At 37.8% G+C, this 21,173-nt stretch overlaps 1 long non-coding RNA gene across 2 annotated transcripts in view; it reads left to right on the top strand.

Annotated features, from left to right (window-relative positions):
* Window positions 1–17,503, top strand: part of LOC133051603 (uncharacterized) — a 37,374-nt gene extending 19,871 nt beyond the window's left edge. For both annotated transcript variants that reach the window (XR_009691896.1, XR_009691895.1), the window contains exons 3-4: window positions 13,031–13,164; window positions 14,223–17,503. This is a non-coding gene — a long non-coding RNA (uncharacterized LOC133051603). The remainder of the gene's footprint in view (window positions 1–13,030; window positions 13,165–14,222) is intronic.
* Window positions 17,504–21,173: the final 3,670 nt, after the last annotated feature.

Raw genomic sequence — 21,173 nt, 5'->3', positions numbered from 1 at the left:
AGCATATGACACATCCAGGATGTTACTTAGTAGATCTAAGGAAAATACTTAATTTCTTTTTTTTTTATAAAAGAGTGTTGAAATTGAGTTTTTTCTCCAACAATCTAGGTAGACAATGCCATTTTCCACAAAGTTTATTGAGTGTAGATAAATACACTCTCAAAGAAATCATCTGTTTCACTTCTTGTAACTTCATTAATGCCTCTGTGCTTCAGTTTCCTTATCCGTAAAATGGGAATGCTGATAACACCTTCCTTGTAGATTTTCTTTTTAATTTAATGAAGCAGAGCATGTAAAACACCCAGAACATTTCTTAGTAGATCTAAGTAGCATACTTAATTTTTTTTAATAGAATTGAAATAGAGTAATTACCCCCCCCCCAAAATCTAGATAGACAATGCCCTTTCACACATTGTTTACTAAATATAGATAAATACGCTCACCAAAATCATTGCTTTCACTTACTAGTAAATTTAATAAAGCCTCTGTACCTCAGTTTCCTCATCTATAAAATGGGAATGTTGATAACACCTTCCTTGTAGATTTTCTTTTTTTTTTTTTAGATTTTCTTTTTGATTAAATGAAGAAGAGCATGTAAAACACCCAGGACATTGATTAGTAGAACTAAGCAAGATACTAATTTTGCTTTTTAAAATAGAGAGTGTAGAAGTAAATTCCACCCCCCAACAGTCTAGATAGATAATGCTTTTCCCTCAGTGTTTACTTGTATATATGAATTTGCTGACCAGAATGTGTCTCTTTCAGTTACTTGTAACTTCATTCATGGCATCTGTGCCTCAGTGCCTACATCTATAAAATGGGAATGTTGATATACACCTTCCTTGTAGTAAGTTTCAAACTAAATTAAGCAGAGCATGCAAAACACCCAGGACATTGCTTCATAGATCTAAGTAACATACTTAATTCAGTTTTTTTTTAATTGACAGGTTGGAGATCAAGTCCCCCCCCCCCCAGCAATGTAGATAGACAATGCCCTTTCTACAAGCTTTACTAAGTACACATAAATTCTCTGACCAAAAAGAATCTCTTTCACTTATGATTAACTTTTTAATTCCTCTGTGCCTCAGTTTTTTAATCTATAAAATGGGAATGTTGATAACACCTTCCTAGTTGAATTTTTTTTTAAATTAAATGAAGCAGAGCATGTAAAACACCGAGGACATTTCTTAGTAGATCTAAGTAATATATTTAATTTTTTAATAGATAGCATTGAAATAGAAAATCCTGTAAAAAATTATCCTTCAATTGAAAAACTAAAAAAAAGGAAACAGAGTTAAGTCAATGTGCACAGGAAGGCTTAAGATGGCAAGGGGGCTTAGTGTGTCTGAAGTATAGTAAAAAAGCCAGCTTAGGTTGAAGAGAACGAAGAAATAGTAGATAAAATCAGAGGGTTAGCTACGACCTAAAAAAAAAGTGAATTGAAAGTGGGTCATTTTCCACAACAATCTAGATAGAAAATGCTCTTTCCAACGAAGTTTTCTAAGTATAGATAAATACGCTCACCAAAAATCATCTTGTTTACTTGCTATTAACTTCATTAATGCCTCTGTGCCTCAGTTTCCTCATCTTTAAAATGGGTATGTTGAAAACTCCTTACTCATAGATTTTTTTTTTTCATTTAAATGAAGCAGAGCATGGAGAATACCCAGGACATTGCTTCTTAGATCTAACTAACATATCTAATTTTGTTTTGAAACAGAGAGAATTGAAACCATGATTTATTTTGCTCACAATATAGATAGTCAAAGCTCCTTCCCATGAATTTTACTAAGTATTACTTAGGAACCAGAGGTCAAATTGCCAAAATTGGCTGGATCATTGAAAAAGTAAGAGAGTTCCAGAAAAACATCTATTTCTGCTTTATTGACTATGCCAAAGCCTTTGACTGTGTGGGTCACAATAAACTGTGGAAAATTCTGAAAGAGATGGGAATACCAGACCACCTGACCTGCCTCTTGAGAAACCTGTATGCAGGTCAGGAAGCAACAGTTAGAACTGGACATGAAACAACAGACTGGTTCCAAATAGGAAAAGGAGTACATCAAGGCTGTATATTGTCACCCTGCTTATTTAACTTATATGCAGAGTACATCATGAGAAATGCTGGGCTGGAGGAAGCACAAGCTGGAATCAAGATTGCCGGGAGAAATATCAATAACTTCAGATATGCAGATGACACCACCCTTATGGCAGACAGTGAAGAGGAACTGAAAAGCCTCTTGATGTGATGAAAGTGAAAGAGGAGAGTGAAAAAGTTGGCTTAAAGCTCAACATTCAGAAAACAAAGATTATGGCATCTGGTCCCATGAATTCATGGCAAATAGATGGGGAAACAGTGGAAACAGTGGCAGACTTTCTTTTTGGGGACTCCAAAATCACTGCAGATGGTGACTGCAGCCATGTAATAAAAAGATACTTACTCTTTGGAAGAAAAGTTGTGACCAACCTAGACAGCATATTAAAATGCAGAGACATTACTTTGCCAACAAAAGGTCCATCTAGTCAAGGCTATGGTTTTTCCAGTAGTCATGTACGGATGTGAGAGTTGAACTATAAAGAAATTTCAGCGCCAAAGAATTGATGCTTTTGAACTGTGGTGTTGGAGAAGACTCTTGAGAGTCCCTTGGACTGCAAGGAGATCTGACCAGTCCATCCTAAAGGAAATCAGTCCTAAATATTCATTGGAAGGACTGATGTTGAAGCTGAAACTCTAATCCTTTGGCCACCTGATGCGAAGAGCTGACTCATTTGAAAAGACCCTGATGCTGGGAAAGATGGAAGGCAGGAGGAGAAAGGGACGACAGAGGATGAGATGGTTGGATGGCGTCACTGACTCAGTAGACATGAGCTTGAGTAAACTCCGGGAGTTGGTGATGGACAGGGAGGCCTGGCGTGCTTTAGTCCATGGGGTTGCAAAGAGTCGGACAGGACTGAGTCACTGAACTGAACTGAACTGAACTGATTGATAAAAACACTCACCAAAAAGCATCTCTTTCCCTTAGTAGTAACTTCATTAAGGCCTCTAGCTTCAGTTTCACTGTCTATAAAACAGGAATGTTGACAACACCTTCCTAGTTGATTTCTTTTTTTTTTTTTTTTTTTTATTAAATGAAGCAGAGCATGTAAAAACACAGGACATTGCTTGGTAGATCTAAATAAATATTTATGTTTTCAAATAGATAGATATGAAAGCAGGTTTATTCCCCTAACAATCTAGATAGAAAATGCCCTTTCCCACAAAGTTTTCTACATACAGACAAATACGCTCAACAAAAAACATCTCTTTCACTTGCTATTAACTTCATTAATGCCTCTGTGCCTCAGTTTCCTCATCTTTAAATTGGAAATGTTGATACCACCTTCCTCATTTATTTTATGTTCGATTAACTGAAGCAGAGCATGTAAAACACCCAGGACATTGTTTAGGGGATCTCAGTAACATACTTAATTTTGGGTTTTTTTAAAAAGAGTGAATTGAAATCAAGTTTTATATCACCCTCAGTCTAGATAGTTAATTCCCTTTACCACAGATTTTCAAAGTTTCGATAAATATGCTCACCTAAAAGCTTCTCATTCACTTTGGTAACTTCATTAATGCCTCTGTGCCTCAGTTTCCTCATCTATGAAATGGGAGTGTTGATAGCACCTTCCTTGTTGGTATTTATTTAATTAAATGAAGCAAAGCATGTGAAACATCCAGGGCATTGCTTCATAAATCTAAGTAACATACTGAATTTTTCTTTTTTCATATAGAATTGAAATCAAGTGTATTTACCCAACAGTCGAGATTAACAATGCTCTTTCGTACAAAGTTGACTAAGTATAGACATATACACTCACCAAGAAGCATCTCTGGCACTTACTAGGAAATCATTAATGCCTCTGTGCCTCAGTTTCCTCGTCTATAAAATGGGAATGTTGATAACACATTCTTCATAGATTTTTTAAAGAATTAAATGTAGCATTGCATCCAACCAGTCCATCCTAAAGGAAATTAGTGCTGAATATTCATTGGAAGGACTGATGCTGAAGTTGAAACTCCGATACTTTGGCCACCTGATGCGAAGAAATGTCTCTTTGGAAAAGACCCTGATGCTGGGAATGATTGAAGTTAGGAGGAGAAGGGGACCATAGAGGATGAGATGGTTGGATAGCATCACCAATTTGATGGGACATGAATTTGAGCAAGCTCTGGGAGTTGGTGATGGACAGGGAGGCCTGGTGTGCTGCAGTCCATTGGGTCGCAAAGAATTGGACACAACTGAGCATTTGAAATGAACTGAGCATGTAAAATACCCAGGGCATTGCTTACTAGATCTAAATGAATTGCTTTTTCTTTTTATTAAATAAAAATGAAATCGAGTATTTTCCCCCAACAATCTAAATGAACAATGGTTTTTCCTACAAAGTTTAGTAAGTAGAGATAAATACGCTCACCAAGAAGCATGTCTGTCATTTACTAGTGAATTCACTAAGGCCTCTGTGGCTCAGTTTCCTCATCTCTAAAATGGGGATATTGATAACACCTTCAAGTAGATATTTTTTAAAATTAAACAAAGCAGAGCATGTAAAACACCCAGGGTAAGCTTAGTAGATATAAGTAACATACTTAGTTTTGATTTTTTTTAAATAAAGACCTGAAATCGAGTAGTTTTCCCCAACAAACTAGATACACAATGCCCTTTCCCACAAAGTTTACTAAATATAAATACGTTCACCAAAAAGCGTCTCTTTCAGTTACTAGTCATTTCATTAATGCCCCTGTGCTTGTTTCCTCATCCATAAATGAGAATGTTGATAATACGCTCCTTGTAGATTTTCTTTTAAATGAAATGAAGGTGAGCATGTAAAATACCTGGACATTGCTTAGATCTAGGTAACATACATAATTTTTTTTTTTGTACAAAGAATTGAAAGCAAGTTTCCCCGGCAATAATCTAGATAGATAATGCCCTTTCCCACAAAATTTACTCAGTATAGTCAAATACACTGTCCAAAAAGCATCTTTTAGTAACTTGTGACTTTAATAATGTTTCTGTGCCTCATTTCCTCATTTATAAAATAGGAATGTGTGGTCAAACCTTCCTCATAGATTTTCTTTTTAATTAAGTGAAGCAGAGCATGTATACACCAAGAATATTGCTTAGTAGATATAGTAACTTACTAAATTTTTTTTAATAGAATTGAAGATTTTTCCCCCAACAATCTAGATAGACAAGGCCCTTTGCTGCAAAGTTTACAAAGTATAGTTGAATATGCTCACCAAGAAGAATCTCTGTCACTTACTACTAAGTTCACTATTCCTTCTGTGCCTCAGTATTCTCATCTATATAGTGGGAATGTTGGTAACACCTTCCTAGTCGATTTTTTAAAATTAAATGAAACACAGCATGTAAAACACCCAGGACATGGCTTAGTAGATCGAAGTAACGTACTTAATTTGATTTCTTTTAATATAGTCCTGAAATCGAGTGCTTTTCTGAAAAAAAGAAATACAGAATGCCCTCTCCCACAAATTTTACTAAGTATAAATAAGTACGCTCACCAAAAACATCTCTTTCACTAACTAGTAACTTTATTAATGCCTCTGTGCCTCAGTTTCCTCATCTATAACTGGGAATTTCATTTTAATTGAATGAAGCAGAGCTCGTAAACCACAGTCCATTGCTTAGTAGATTTAACAAAGATACTTAATTTTTCTTTTATGAGAGTTGAAATGATGTTCTTTCCCTGAACAATCTAGACAGACACTGCCCTTTCCCAGAAAGTTTAGATAACTATGCTCAGCAAAAAGCACCTCTTTCACTAACTAGTAACTTCATTAACAACTCTGTGCCTCAGTTTCCTCTTCTATAAAATGGGAATGTTGATAACACCTTCCTCGTAGATTTTCTTTTTAATTAAATGAAGCAGAACATGTAAAACACCCAGGACATTGCTTACTAGATCTAAGTAGCATATTAATTTTTTTTAACAGAATTGAAATAGAGTTGTTTTTCCCCATTAATTGTCTATCTAGATTGACAATAGACAATTAATCTAGATAGCCGTTTCCCACAAAGTTTACTAGGTATCCATGCATATGCTCACCAAAACGCATCTCTTTCAGTTACTAGTAACTTCATTAAGGCCTCTGTGCCTCAGCATCATCATCTATAAAATGGGAATATTGATAACACCTTCCTCACAGATTTTCTTTTTAGTTAAATGAAGTATTGCAGGTAAAACACCCAGGATATGTTTAGTAGATCTAAGTGACAGACTTAATTTTGTTTTTGTTTTTAATATAGATAATTGAAATCCAGTTTTATATCACCTGCAATCTAGATAATTAATACCCTTTACCACAAAATATACAAAGTTCAGATAAATACACTCACTGAAAGCTTCTCATTTACTTTGATAACTTCATTAATGCCTCTGTGCCTCAGTTTCCTCATCTATGAAATGGGAATGTTGATACGACCTTCCTTGTTGATATTTATTTAATTAAATGAATCAGACCTGGGTGTAAAACACCCAGGGCAAACTTAGTAGATCTAAATAAGATATTTAGTTTTGATTATTTTTAAATATAGAACTGAAATAGAGTATTTTTTCCAAACTAGGTATACAATGCCCTTTTCCACAAGGTTTACTAAGTCTAGATAAATATGCTCACCAAAAAGCATCTTTCACTAACTAGTAAGTTCATTAATGCTTCTGTGCTTCTGTTTCCTAATCTATAAAATGGGAGTGTTGAGAACATCTTCATAGTTTTCTTCTTAATCAAGTGAAGCAGAGCATGTACCACACCCAGGACATAGATTAGTAGAACTAAGTAACATACTTAATTTTGTTTTTTTTAATAGTGAGTATTGAAGTCAATTTTTTCCCTCATCAATGTAGACAGATAATGCTCTTCCCATAACATTTACTTGTATATATGAGTGTGCTTACCAAAGCGTATCTCTTTCACTTACTAATAACTTCACTCATGCATTTGTGCCTCAGTTTTCTCATCTATAAAATGGGAATATTGATGGCACCTCCTTCCTTGTAGAATTTTTAAACTAAGTTAAGCAGAGCATGGAAAACACCCAGGACATTGCTTTGTAGATCTAAGTAACATACTTAATTCTGTTTTTTTTTTAATAAGCAGATTGGAAATCAAGTTTTTTTCCCTGATCATCTAGATAGACAATGCCCTTTCCATAGGCTTTACAATGTATACATAAATGTCGCTGACCAAAAGAACCTCTTTCACTTCTTATTAACTTTTTTAATCCCTCTGTGCCTCAGTTTCCTCATCTATAAAATGGGACCATTGATAACACCTTCCTCGTATATATTTTTAAATTAAATGGACCCAATCATGTGAAACACTAAGGACATTGCATAGTAAATCTATGTAGCATATTTTTTTTTATATTGAATTGAAATTTTGTTTTTTCACCAACAATCTAGTCAGTGACATTTTGTGAAAATTTTACTAAATATCCATAAGTACGTTCACCAAATGGCATCTCTTTGACGTATTAGTAAATTCATTAATGCCCCTTTGCCTCAGTTTCCTCATCTATAATTTGGCAATGTTTATAACACATTCCTCGTTGATTTTTTTTAATTAAATGAAGCAGAGCATCTAAAACACCAAGGACATTGCTTAGTAGATGTAAATAACATATTTAATTTTTAAAAATAGAATTGAATGCGGGTTTTGTCCCCCAACAATCTAGATAGAAAATGCCCTTTCCCATGAAGTTTTCCAAGTATAGATAAATGCGCTCACTAAAAAAAATCTCTGAAGCACTATTAACTTAATTAATGTCTCTGTGCCTCAGTTCCATCCTCTTTTAAATGGGCATTTTGAAGAGACTTTACTTGTAGATTTTTTTCCTTTCAGTTAAATGAAGCAGAGCATGTAAAATATCCAGAACATTGCTTAGTAGAGCTGCTTAAATGAAATATATTTCATTTAGTTTCTTTTTTTAACAGAGAATTGAAATCGAGTTTTATATCCCACACAATCTAGAAAGTTAATGCCTTTTCCGACAAAGTTTACAAAGTTCCAATATGCTCACCTAAAAGCATCTCATTCACTTTGGCAACTTCATTAATGCCTCTATGCCTCAGTTTCCTCATCTATGATATGGGAATGTTGAAAACACTTTCCTCATCTATTTTTATTCAATTGACTGAACCAGAGTATGTAAAACACACAGGACATTGCTTTGTACATCTAAATACTGCACTTAATTTTTTTTTTAAATAGAGAATTGAAATCGAGTAACTTTTCACAATAATCTAGATACAGAATGTCCTTTCCCATAAGTTTACTAAGTATAGATAAAAATGCTTCCCAAGAATTCTCTTTCACTTATTAGTAACTTCACTAATGCCTCAGTGCCTCAGTTTCCTCATCTATAAATTGGGAATGTTGATAACACCTTCTTCTAGATTTTATATTTAATTAATTAAAGCAGAGCATGTTAAACACCCAGGACATTTCTTATTAGAACTAAGTAACATACTTAAGTTTTTATTTTTATTTTATTTATTTATTTATTTTTCCATTTATTTTTATTAGTTGGAGGCTAATTACTTTACAATATTGTAGTGGGTTTTGCCATACATTGACATGAATCAGCCATGGATTTACATGTATTCCCCATCGCGATCCCCCCTCCCACCTCCCTCTCCACCCGATCCCTCTGGAATTGAATAGTAGTCAGTATTTTTCCCCTAGAATGTAAGTAGACAATCCTCTTCCAACAACATTTACTTGTATAGATAAATACGCTCACCAAAATGCATCTCTTTCTATTACTAGTAACTTCATTAATGCCTCTGTGCCTCAGTTTCCTCATCTATGAAATGGGAATGTTGATAACATCGTCCTCGTAGACTTTCTTTTTAATTAAATGAAGCAGAGTATGTAAAACTCCCAGGACATTGTTTAGTAGATCTAGGTAACATACTTAATTTTGTTTTCTTTTTAATAGAATTGAAATCGAGTTTTTTCACCCACAATCTAGATAGTTAATGCCCTTTACCACAAAGTTTACAAAGTTCCAATAAATACGCTCACCTAAAAGCTTCTCATTCACTTTGGTAACTTCATGAATGCCTCTGTGCCTCAGTTTGCTCATCTCTGAAATGGGAATGTTGATAGTATCTTCCTTGTCAATATTTATTTAATTTTATGAACCAGAGCACGTAAAACACACAGAACATTGCTTTGTAGATCTAAGTAACATATTGAATTTTGATTTTTTAAAAATGTATAATTGAAATCAAGTATATTTACCCAACAATCTAGATAGAAAATACTCTTTCCTACAAAGTTTACTAAGTACAGATAAGTACGATCACCAAGAACCATGTCTGTCACTTACTACTAAATTCATTAATGCCTCTGTGCCTCAGTTTCCTCAAGTATGAAATGGGAATGTTGATAACACCTTCCTCGTAGATTTTTTAAAGTAAATTAATCAGAGCATGGAAAGCACCCAGGACATGCTTCGTAGATCTAAGGAACATACTTCACACTTTTTTTTAATAGATGGATTGAAAATCGAGTATTTTCCCACCGACAACCTAGATAGACAATGCCCTTCCCACAAACTACAAAATGTATACATAAATTTGCTGACCAAAAAGAATCTCTTTCACTTACTAACTTTTTAATCCATCTGTACCTCCGTTTCCTCATATATAAAATGGGAATATTGATAACACCTTCCTCGTATATATTTTTTAATTAAATGGACACAATCATGTGAAACACTAAGGACATTGAATACGATATCTAAGTAACATACTTAATTTTTTTCCATTTATTTTTATTAGTTAATTTTTTATATTGAATTGAAATTGAGTTTCTTTCACAAACAATCTAGATAGTCAATAACCTTTTGTGAAACTTTTACTAAGTTTCCATAAATATGTTCATCAAATAGCATCTCTTTCACTTATTAGTAAATTCATTAATGCCTCTTTGCCTCAAATTCCTCATCTATAATTTGGGAATGTTAACACCCTCCTAGTTGATTTTTTAATTAAATGAAACACAGCATGTGAAACACTGAGATTATTGTTTAGTAGATCTAAGTAACATACTTAATTTTGGGTTTTTTCAAATAGAGGGAATTCAAATTGAGTTTTATATAGCCCACAATCTAGACAGTTAATGCCTTTACCACAAAGTTTCCAAAGTTCCGATAAATACACTCATCAAAAGCATCTCATTCACTTTGGTAACTTCATTAATGCCTCTGTGCCTCAGTTTCCTCATCTATGAAATGGGAATTTTGATATACCTTCGTTGTCTATTTTTATCTAATTGACTGAACCAGAGTATGTAAAACACATAGGACATTGCTTAATAGATCTAAATAGCATACTTAGTTTGATTTTTTTTAGTATGGAATTGAAATTGAGTAACTTTCCCCAGAAATCTAGATACACAATGCCGTTTCCCACAAAGTTTAATAAATATAGATAAAATGCGTTCAACAAAAAGCATCTCTTTCACTTACTGGTAGCTTCATTAATGCTTCAGTGCCCAAATTTCTTCATGTACAAATTGGGAATTGTTTATAATAGTTCCTTGTAGATTTTCTATATAATTAATTAAAACAGAACATGTTAAAGACCCAGGACATTGCTTGTTAGAACTAAGTAACAGACTTAATTTTGTTTTTTTCAAGAGAGAGAATAGAAGTCTATTTTTTTCCCCAACAATCTATGTGGACAAACCACTCCTGACAGTGTTTATTTGTATAGATAAATACGCTTACCAAAACACATCTCTTTCAATTACTAGTAACATCATTAATGCCTCTGTGCCTCAGTTTCCTTATTTGTAAAATGGGAATATTGTTAACACTTTCAAGTAATTTTTTTTAATGAAGCAGAGCATATAAAACACTCAGGAAAAGCTTAGCAGATCTAAGTAACATACTTAGTTTTGATTTTTTTAAAAATATAGAACTGAAATCGAGTCTTTTTCCCCAACAAACTTGATATGCAATTCCCTTTCCAACCAAGTTTAATAGAGAGTGTAGATGTCGATCTTTTCCCCCAACAATCTAGATAGATAATGCCCTTTCCCACAAACTTTACTAAGTATACATGAACATGCTCACCCAAAAGCATCTCTTTCACTTACTAGTTACTTCATTAATGCCTCAGTGCCTCAGTTTCCTCATCTGTAATATGGGAATGTTGATAACACTTTCCCCATAGATCTTTGTTAACTAAATTAAGCAGAGCATGTAAAACACTGAGGACATTGCTTCATAGATCTAAGCAACATACTTAATACTGCTTTTTTTTTTAATAGATTGGAAATCGAGTTTTATTTCCCTGACAATCTATGTACCAATGCTCTTTCCACAAAGTTTATTAAGTATACATAAATTTACTGACCAAAATGTATCTCCTTCACTTACTATTAACTTCTTTAATACCTCTGTGCCTCAGTTTCCTCATCTATAAAATGGGAATGTTGATAACTCCTTCATAGATTTTCTTTTCTATTAAATAGACCCAATCAGGTAAAACACTAAGGACATTGCTTTGATCTAAGTTACATACTTAATTGTGTTGTTTTTTTAATACAGAATATTGAAAATGAGTTTTTTCCCAAGAATCTAGATAGATAATGCCCTTTCCCACAATGTTTATTAAGTATAGATTAATACGTTTTCCAAAAAGCATCTCTTTCACCAACTTGTAACTTTAATAATGCCTGTTTCTCAGTTTCCTCATTTGTAAAATGGGAATGTTGATAAAACCTTCCTGGTAGATTTTCTTTTTTTAAATTAAATGAAGCAGAGCATGTAAAACACCCATGACATTGCTTAGTAGATCTAAGTGAAATACTTGATTCTTTTTTAATAGATTTCAAATCAAGTTTTTATCCCCAAAAATCTAGATAGGCAACTCAGCTTTGAAGAGTGGGGTAAGGGGCCATTGCTTTGACTGTGAAGGTAACTGTGGACCTCTGCATACGGGTCTGGACTCAGTTCCCCACCTCTGACTGCAGGCACCCGGCAATGGGGCATGTTTGCCCTTTACTGGGCCTGTGTTGTAGATCAGGAAGAGTTTCCATCTTCCCCATCGCTGCCCTTCTCTCCTGCACCTCATCTCCCTCCCCTCCCTGCTCCCCACCCAACCCTTCCCCTCCCCTCCCCTCCCCCTCTGTCTCTCCTCTAACTTCTGGAATTCTCTTTCTCCCCTGAGAAGTGCCAAATGAAAGCCAGGCCAGACAGGGTTTTATGGTTGTACAAGAGGTGTTTACAGGTGCGTTGGGGCATGTGAATATCCTGAATATTAAGAATAGCTCCTAACTGTGAGTCCTGTGCTTGACGTTGTACTTGATTTATCCTATTTCTACCTGCTCCCTCATCCTTGTCATCATCCCCCTTTTAAAAGAAGTCAAACCAGGGTGGAATTGTCCAGTGTCACTAACCGACAAGCTCTGCGCGACCCTGATGATGAAGTGGTTCCACTCACTGTGCTTTCACGTGTGGCCCCTCGTCTACCAGTGGGTTGGAATAGAGAAGCAGGAGTAGGTAGACAGAGCCCGGGCTGCTCTCTCAGCCAGCCTGCCTTTGAGGGGGACTGGGATTTAATCAGACAGCCTCTTAGGTACCTGTATCCTGGAGGACATTAGTCATTGTCATTAATTCTGTTGAAAAATTCTTTAAACCTCTTTCTCTCTCTCTCTCTTTTGCCACACTGATGGCATGTTTGGTCTTAGTTTCCCCCACCAGGGATTGAACCGGTGTTCCCTGCAGTGGAAGTATAGAGCTTAACCACTGGACTGCCAAGGAAGTCCCTCAAGTGTTTCATTCTTAATGACACTCTAGTGCAGGTGTGGAGGAGAGGAGGTGACATTTGTGTGAACATCACTAATGTGCTCTTTGGAAGCTTGTCTTTGGGAGGAGTAGTTCCTTATATTGTGAGCAGTAACACTTTGGCATCGAAGATTTCCAATAAATTTTATTTCTATTTTATGCAGAAGAAAACAAGAGGAAAAAAAAAAAGAAGTCTGGTCATTCAAAAGAAAGGAGGAAGAAAAGACCATCTAAAAGAAACACAAGAAGCATTGTGACAATAGTGACAGCGACTCTGATTCTGACACAGACTCCAGTGGTAAGAAAGCCAATATCATTCTGCCCGCCTTGCTTTCAAGTTTTACTTCTTGAAAGCTGGTATTAGAAAAAGGTACTTAATAATAGCCAAGAGTCTTTTTTTTTAATAGCCAAAAGTTTTGAACACTCACTGACTTTGTGTCACGGACCCTGCTAGGTGCCTGATATGCACGATCGCTGTTGAATCCACACAGTCACTGTAGGACGCGTCTTAGAGTTGGGGAGACAGAGGACCCGAGCAGGTTATAAGTACCGCCCGCAACCAGGTCACACAGTTGGGATTCAGAGCTAAGCGGTGTGACTCCAGAGTGGCTGTGTGTAGCTGCACAAGGCATGTGGCAAAGAACCAAGTTGGGGTCAGTCTGTGAGACATGTGATATGAGATATTCCAGGTAAAATACACTAAGTATTTCAGTATGCAACTCATTAAAAAAAGAGGACATTTTCTTAAATACAATACCATTATCTAACCCAATTAAGTTAATAATTCCTTATATAATCTAATACCCAGTGTAACTTTAATATCTGTGTTTCCAGTGCCTAGCACAGTTCATGACATAAATGTTGAATGAATAAATCTCTGTGATATAACAAATGGGACAGCAAAAGCATGTCTACCTGTCAAAGATATTAACGTTTTAGAGGTAAACATTTTATCATTTTTATTTATTTATTTTTTTTTACATTTTATCATTTTTAATGTGTTTTACTTTTCATATGAAGATAACCAAAGGATGACAAAAACAAGCCCAGCAAAAGGAAAGGAAACACAAATGACCAGGTTTTTTTCTTTAATTTTTATTATGGAAAAGGTCAAATATATACACAAGTATAGAGAACAGCCTATTGATCTCCCATTTACATACCAACTTGAAGAATCAACTTATGGGAAGTTGCCACCACCCCCATTTATTTTGAAACATAACCCAGATGTCATTTCATGTATAAACAACTCAGCATGGTTCTCTAAAAGACATTCTTTTTCAACATAACCTTATTGCCATTACTGTGCCCAAAATTTGACAGGAATTTCTCAGTTAATTTTCTTTTTGTTTCTAGCCTGGCAGTGTCACATGAGGAAGACAGCATGAAGAAAGCCAAGGTCTCATTGCTTCTTTTCAATGATCCATTCATCTGGAATATTAAGCAAGGCCTCTCTCTTGCTTCCAGCAGCACTAAACAGAAAGGTTTCCTTTTAGTGTTTAACCATGAGGATCTGGGGTCCTCTCAAGGATTCTGAATGAGAAGGAATACATTTGAAGGCATGATTGTCACTCCTGAGCCGGGATGACAAGAATATGGCTCCTGTGGTGGGGGCAGGGGAGGAAAGGGACAAGAGCCTTTCTGGACTTGATGGAGTCTCCTGTGTTTCCTTTCGGCCAGAATGGTTTGTTCCTCTTTATCCTCCACAAAATAGAAGATCAGTGAACAGAATTTGGAGCACCTAGAACAAAAGTAGGGGAATGTTTGAATGCTGCCTTCCCAGAAAGTCCTATGAAGAGTAGTTTCTCAGGAAGATTCCTTTAGAGTCCAGGCTCGTGCCTGAACTCATCATGAATGGAGCTTGGCCCCATTTTGCAGCACAGCGTTCTCTCACTCGAGACTTTCCCCACCCCATCTTTCACCTGTATGTGCCTGAGAAGTGTAGGGCCTAGTGATAGTGACTCAGGGATGTCACCTCATGAAAAGGGACCCGCTTGACATTCCTTACCAATTGTTTTCTTTTTTTTTTTGACAACAGTTTTATTTATTTACTTTTGGCTGGGCTTGGTCTTCATTACTTCCCATGGACTTTCTCTAGGTGCAGCAAGCAGGGGCTACTCTCTAGTTGTGGTCTGGAGGCTTCTCATGTGGTGGCTTCTAATTGTGGAGCACGGGCTCTAGGGCATGCAGGCTTCAGTAGTTGCAGCCCTCAGGCTCAGTCATTGCAGCACATGGGACTTGTTACTCTGCGGCACGCGGGATCTTCTCAGATCAGGGATTGAATCCATGTTCCCTACATTGGCAGGCCAATTCTTAACCACTGGACCACCAGGGAAGCCCTCAGCAATTCTTATTCATACAGTACTAACCCCATTTGGCATATAAAACAAGTATACAAGAGAATTCACATCTTTCCTGAAAATACCCCCCAAACACCCTATAAAAACACAGTGTTCTGTTTTCATTTTTTCAGTTCAGCCATCAGGCATTCAGTGAAGTGCTCTTGCTGAGGTGCTATGAAAAATTTGAATCTGGCAGAAAAACACTTTAGAAAAACTGTCATAGAAAACAGGTCTTACAAGACAGGGGCTACAGAATGAATGCTGTAGACAGGGGCCCTTGCCAGGCCAAACCAGGCTAACACAAAGGAAGACACAGGTGGAGGAGGCGAGGATGGCATGGGGGGCCTGGGTGTTTGGGGCTGCAGTGCAGCAGAGGCACCCAACTCCAGTTGGGCCCGAAAACAGTGTGGCCCTTTGGGGTCCGTACAGGATTATGACCAGAGGGTGACCCATGGCCACAGGGGACATATGTCTGAGAATGACAGCCCTCTGATAGCGCCAACACTTGGCCCTCCCACTCGTAAGCCTGGGCGGTTAAGGTCTTAAGAGAAACACACAGCATGCACATCTATATGCCACTGACAAAATGGAAGAAACTATTGCATTATTGCTAAAATCTTGTAGAAAGGTTAATGCTGCATCCCTCCCTCCAGCCCATCCTTAGGGATGGTAGACTGTATTGCCAAGCTCTGGCCTAGGCTTACTGCTTTGCTCCTGTCCTCTCACGTTTAGGATTGTTGGGTTATTTTCCACGTCCTACATGGAAGCCCGCTGGTGAACAGTACCGTGTCCCTGCCGTCAGTGCTTTGCCGGGGAACAGGATAAAGAAACGTTAGTGCTCTGACAGCAGTCCAGCCGTTCTGCCCCTCCTCACTAGGGACAGTGTCACCCTGGTCTTTGGGGGGAGCTGAGCATGATAAAGACTCAACCCCTTTCAAAGTCATAATGAGGGAAACAGTGCCAATTTTAAAAGTCCATCATCAGTCTGAACTAAATAATTAATAGGAAGGAACATCTTGGCTTTTTAGAACGATGACTGAGGGGTTTTTTTTTTCATTTATTTTTATTAGTTGGAGGCTAATTTACAATATTGTAGTGATTTTTGTCATACATTGACATGAATCAGCCATGGATTTACATGAGGGGGATTTTTATCTGTCTAACCTCTTGAGAGTTAGAAAGGTGGTCTGGCAAGGGGGCTCAGGGGGCTTGTGACTTGTCTTACTGGGACATGAGAGACGCTGAAGCTCTGGACACTGTCTTAATATTTTAGTCTTGAATGCTAAGGAAAGTTCACCTAACTAGGTTCAACTCCATTCTAACTCAGTTTCCGCCCAGCCAATAATTTGGAGAGAAAGAGGAAAACCACCGTCATTTCTGCATACGCCAACCTGTCCCCACTCTCCAGCTTTTATGGGCTCAGGACACGGTCAGCTGATTTGGTTCTAGCCTCAGGTTCAGGATTCTAGATGGATGGTGATGTTGCCTGGAGTGGTGAAACACCATAGTCCTACCAGCCCTTCTCCTCACCCAGGATATCCCAACACCATCAAATGTTCTAAGGCAGGAGAGTGGAGCTAGGCACTTTAGGACAAGGTCAACCAGAGCCAGAACAAGGTCCCCTGTGTTCATTGCAGCATGACTTGAAATAGCCAGATAGGGAAACAACTTCACTGTCTATCCACGGATGCATGGACAAAGAACTCGTGTATACAGCACGGCTCGGAGACACTGTGGCTTTGGTTCCAGACCAGAGCAATGAGGGAAATAGCACTACAAAGTCAGCCACATGAATTTCTTGTTTTCCCAATACATATAAACGTCATTTTACACTGTATTTGTAGTCTATTAAGTGTGCAAAAGCATTATGTCTTAGAAAATAGCATAAATACCATAATTGAAAAATACTGCTAAAAAACATTAACCATCATCTGCACCTTCAGCAAGTTGGAATATTTTTGCAATAGTAACTGATCACAGATCACCATAACAAATATAACAATGATGAAAAAGCTTGATATATTGCCAAAATTGCCAAATTGTCACAGAGGAAAGAAGTGAGCAAATGCTTTTGGACGAATGGCACCACTGGACTTGCTAGATGCAAGGTGGCCACAAACCTCAATGTGTAAACAATAAACACATAATCTGCAAAGTGCAGTAAAGTCAAGCACAATAAATGAGACATACCTGTATATACAATGGAATATTATTCACCCACAAAAAGTAACTTTGAATATGCTACAACATGGATGAACTTAGCATTATGCTAAGTGAAATAAATCATAAAGATAGCTTCCTGTATGATATCATTTTTACATGCTGCTGCTGTTGCTAAGTCACTTCAGTCGTGTCCAACTCTGTGAGACCCCATAGACGGCAGCCCACCCGGCTCCTCTGTCCCTGGGATTCTCCAGGCAGGAATACTGGAGTGGGTTGCCATTTCCTTCTCCAATGCATGCATGCATGCTAAGTCGCTTCAGTCGTCTCCGACTCTGGGCGACCCTATGGACAGTAGCCGACCAGGATCCTCTGACCATGGGATTCTCTAGGCAAGAATACTGGAGTGAGTTGCCATTTTCTTCTCCTTTTACATGGAGGACTCTCAAAACAACAATCCAAACAACAAGCCATAACAATTAAAAAAAAAATGCTCACACAATAGAACAGATTGGTGGTTTCCAGAGGTTCAAGAAATGGTGAAGGGCTTCAAAGGTACAAACAAGTCATAGGGGGATGGTAATGTACAGGGTGGTAACTACAGTTAATAATATTTGTATTGTCTATTTGAAAGTTGTTGAGCGAGTAGCTATTAAAAGTTCTCATTATAAGAAAAATTTTGGTGTGGTGATGATGTTACCTAGATTTATTTCGATCATTTCACAGTCTACAAGATAAGTGAATCACTGTTATACACCTGAAACTATTATAATGTATGTCAGTTCAGTTCATTACAGTCGCTCAGGTGTGTCCGACCTTTGCGACCCATGGACTGCAGCACGCCAGGCTTCCCTATCACCAACTCCTGAAGCTTGCTCAAACTCATGTCCATCGAGTCGGTGATACCATCCAACCATTTCTTCCTCTGTTGTCTACTTCTCCTCCTGCCCTCAATCTTTCCCATCATCAGGGTCTTTTCCAATGAGTCAGTTCTTCACATCAAGTGGCCAAAGTATTGGAGCTTGAGCTTGAGCATCAGTCCTTCCAATGAATATTCAGGACTGATTTCCTTAGGATTGACTGATTTGATCTCCTTGCACTCCAAGGGACTCTCAAGAGTCTTCTCGAACACCACAGTTCAAAAGCATCAATTTTTCAGCACTCAGCTTTCTTTATGGTCCAACTCTCACATCCACACATGACTACTGGGAAAACCATAGCTTTGACTAGACGGATCTTTGTCGGAAAAGTAATGTCTCTGGTTTTTAATATGCTGTCTAGGTTGGTCATAGTGTATCTTCCAAGGAGCAAGTGTCTTTTCATCTCATATCTGCAGTCACCATCTGTAGTGATTTTGGAGCCCAAGAAAATAACGCGTATGTCAATTGTACCTCAATAAGAAAAAAATTTTTAACTGTGGAGGTGGGGTCACACAAAGTCTTTTCCCAGGATGTCTGGCAACTATTAACAAAACTATGTCAATTAAACCACACCATCCACTCAGCAGCTTAGTTAATGGTATTTACATTGCATTTAATCATTTTGGAAGTTCCCAGACTACAAATTGTGACAGTGTTAGCCTCCTCTCCTTGCCTGACTCCTCATTGTTGCTCTGTAATTTTAGGATTTAGGATCCTTCCTCTACATGAGTACATAAAGACCAGTGTATTAGAGCTCATTTTTAAAGTGAAAGTGTTAGTCACTCAGTCATGTCCAAATCTCTGCAATGCCGTGGACTGTAGCCCACCAGGATCCTCCATCCATGGAATTTTTTAGGCAAGAATGCTGGAGTGGGGTGCCATTTCCTCCTCCAGGGATCTTCCCAACCCAGGGATAGAACCCAGGATTCCTGCATTGCAGGCAGATTCTTTATCATCTGAGCCAATAAGAATGCGCAATAGAGCTCATTTTGGGGGGATTCAAATGGACCAGTGGTATCAAGCAAAATGTACCTCCCTAAACAACCAGAGCCCATAGTGGGGTGTGTGGGCCAGCATTAGGTCTCTATTCCTAATAGTGGTTACAGAAAGCAAGTCTGTTATATTTGCAAAAGAGAAAGGGAAAAACACATTAAGAGTTTCTTCTTGGGCGTTCCCTGGTGGTCTAGTGGATAGGATTCCGAGCTTTCACTGCCATGACCCAAGTTCAATCCCTGGTCAGGGAACTGAGATCCTGAAAAGCACGTGGTGTGGACAAATAAAAAATAATAGTAACAAAAAATGAGTTTTTTCTCATCACTAGAAATAATCATCTGTAACTATGTGGTGATGGATGTTAACTACACTTGTGAAAATCATTTTGTAATGTATGCAAACAAATATTATGTTACACACCTGAAACTAATGTATGTCAATTATACCTCAATGAAAAAAAAGAGAAAAGGAGGTTCTTGGGTATTCATGCTGTAGTTGGGAAATAGATGAGAACATTTTCTCTTTTCCCTGGTTTCTTGTTCCTCCTTCGCCCTTCAGAACTCCACCAAGAGACCACTATGTAAAGCCAGGAGAAGCAAGTCACCAAAACATCAGGTTTTCTTTCCCCATGAGCTTGCTTTGCTTGTGTGACAGAGCAGAGGTCTGGGTCTCCCAAACCCTGGCCCGACCTGACTGTGAGCCCAGCCCCTGGCCTTAGGCTCCCAGCCCTGCTTTCTAGACCCTTCAGCTCAGCCCTCACCAGGTCTGCAACCCAGAACCATCACAACCCTCACACAGGGGCTCTGCAGCAAAGCTAATGAAAAAACTTTCCTGATTTTTCTTCCTACCAATGCCTCTTTGATACAAGTTAAGGTTTTCTATGGTCTCAACTATTCACCTCTTGATCCCATGACCTAGAAATAAGTCATCACTACTTGAGGAAATGAAAAAGTACTTCACATTAACACAGGTCCAAATCTACCCTGAATTGACAGCTACCCCACCATCACCAAACAAATTCCACAAAACCCACTTGTTCCCAATTGTACCACAAAAAGTGGTTTTAAAAAATCCTTAGATTAGAAGTTCCTCAAGAGCATATTCATTTATGCATTTGATAGTTTCATAAAATTGAATCTGTGTGAGACCTTTAAGGCATAAGTAGACTATGTATTAAAATTCTTATTTTTTACCCCCTTTGGGTCACTGGAATTTTGTCCATAATTGTTCATTTTTGGTTTTGTTTTCATTGACAAACTTAGCGCTGCCACTCCCTACCTTGCATTATCAAGTGCTGAAAAACAACAGCAGGACTTTAAGCTTTCAATCCCATCTATCTCAGTGCAGCTAAACAGATGCTAGTTACACCTATAGTGTGTTCTCTGAACCAGTTACTCCCTTGTACCAGCGCTGAAATATTCACAAAATCACTCATTTTACCTCAGAGATTATGCTTGGTTTTGAATTTTAAATAGTACAATTGAACCCTCTTATAACCCAGCTCCTCAGTGCATTAAGTACTTTCAGGACATATTGAGTCCCAATATGAACTACTCATAAGATGGAAGTATTGCGTTTAGGAGGGCTGATTTCCTCCCTAAAGGATATTTGTTTTAGGAGGACCTGAACTTTATCTGCTTCCCTGGTGGCTCAGAGGTTAAAGCGCCTGCCTGCAATGCGGGAGACCTGGGTTCAATTCCTGGGTTGGGAAGATTCCCTGGAGAAGGAAATGGCAACCCACTCCAGTATTCTTGACTGGAGAATCCTGTGGACGGAGGAGCCTGGTGGGTGGGCTACAGTCCATGGGGTGGCAAAGAGTCAGACACGACTGAGCTACTCGATATGAATTACTCATAAGATGGAAGTATTGCGTTTAGGAGGGCTAACTTCCT

Source organism: Dama dama, chromosome X, assembly GCF_033118175.1.
Source record: "Dama dama isolate Ldn47 chromosome X, ASM3311817v1, whole genome shotgun sequence".
In the NCBI taxonomy this organism is placed as follows: domain Eukaryota; kingdom Metazoa; phylum Chordata; class Mammalia; order Artiodactyla; family Cervidae; genus Dama; species Dama dama.
Note: the sequence above shows the minus strand (reverse complement) of the source record. Positions and strands in the feature narration are given on the sequence as shown.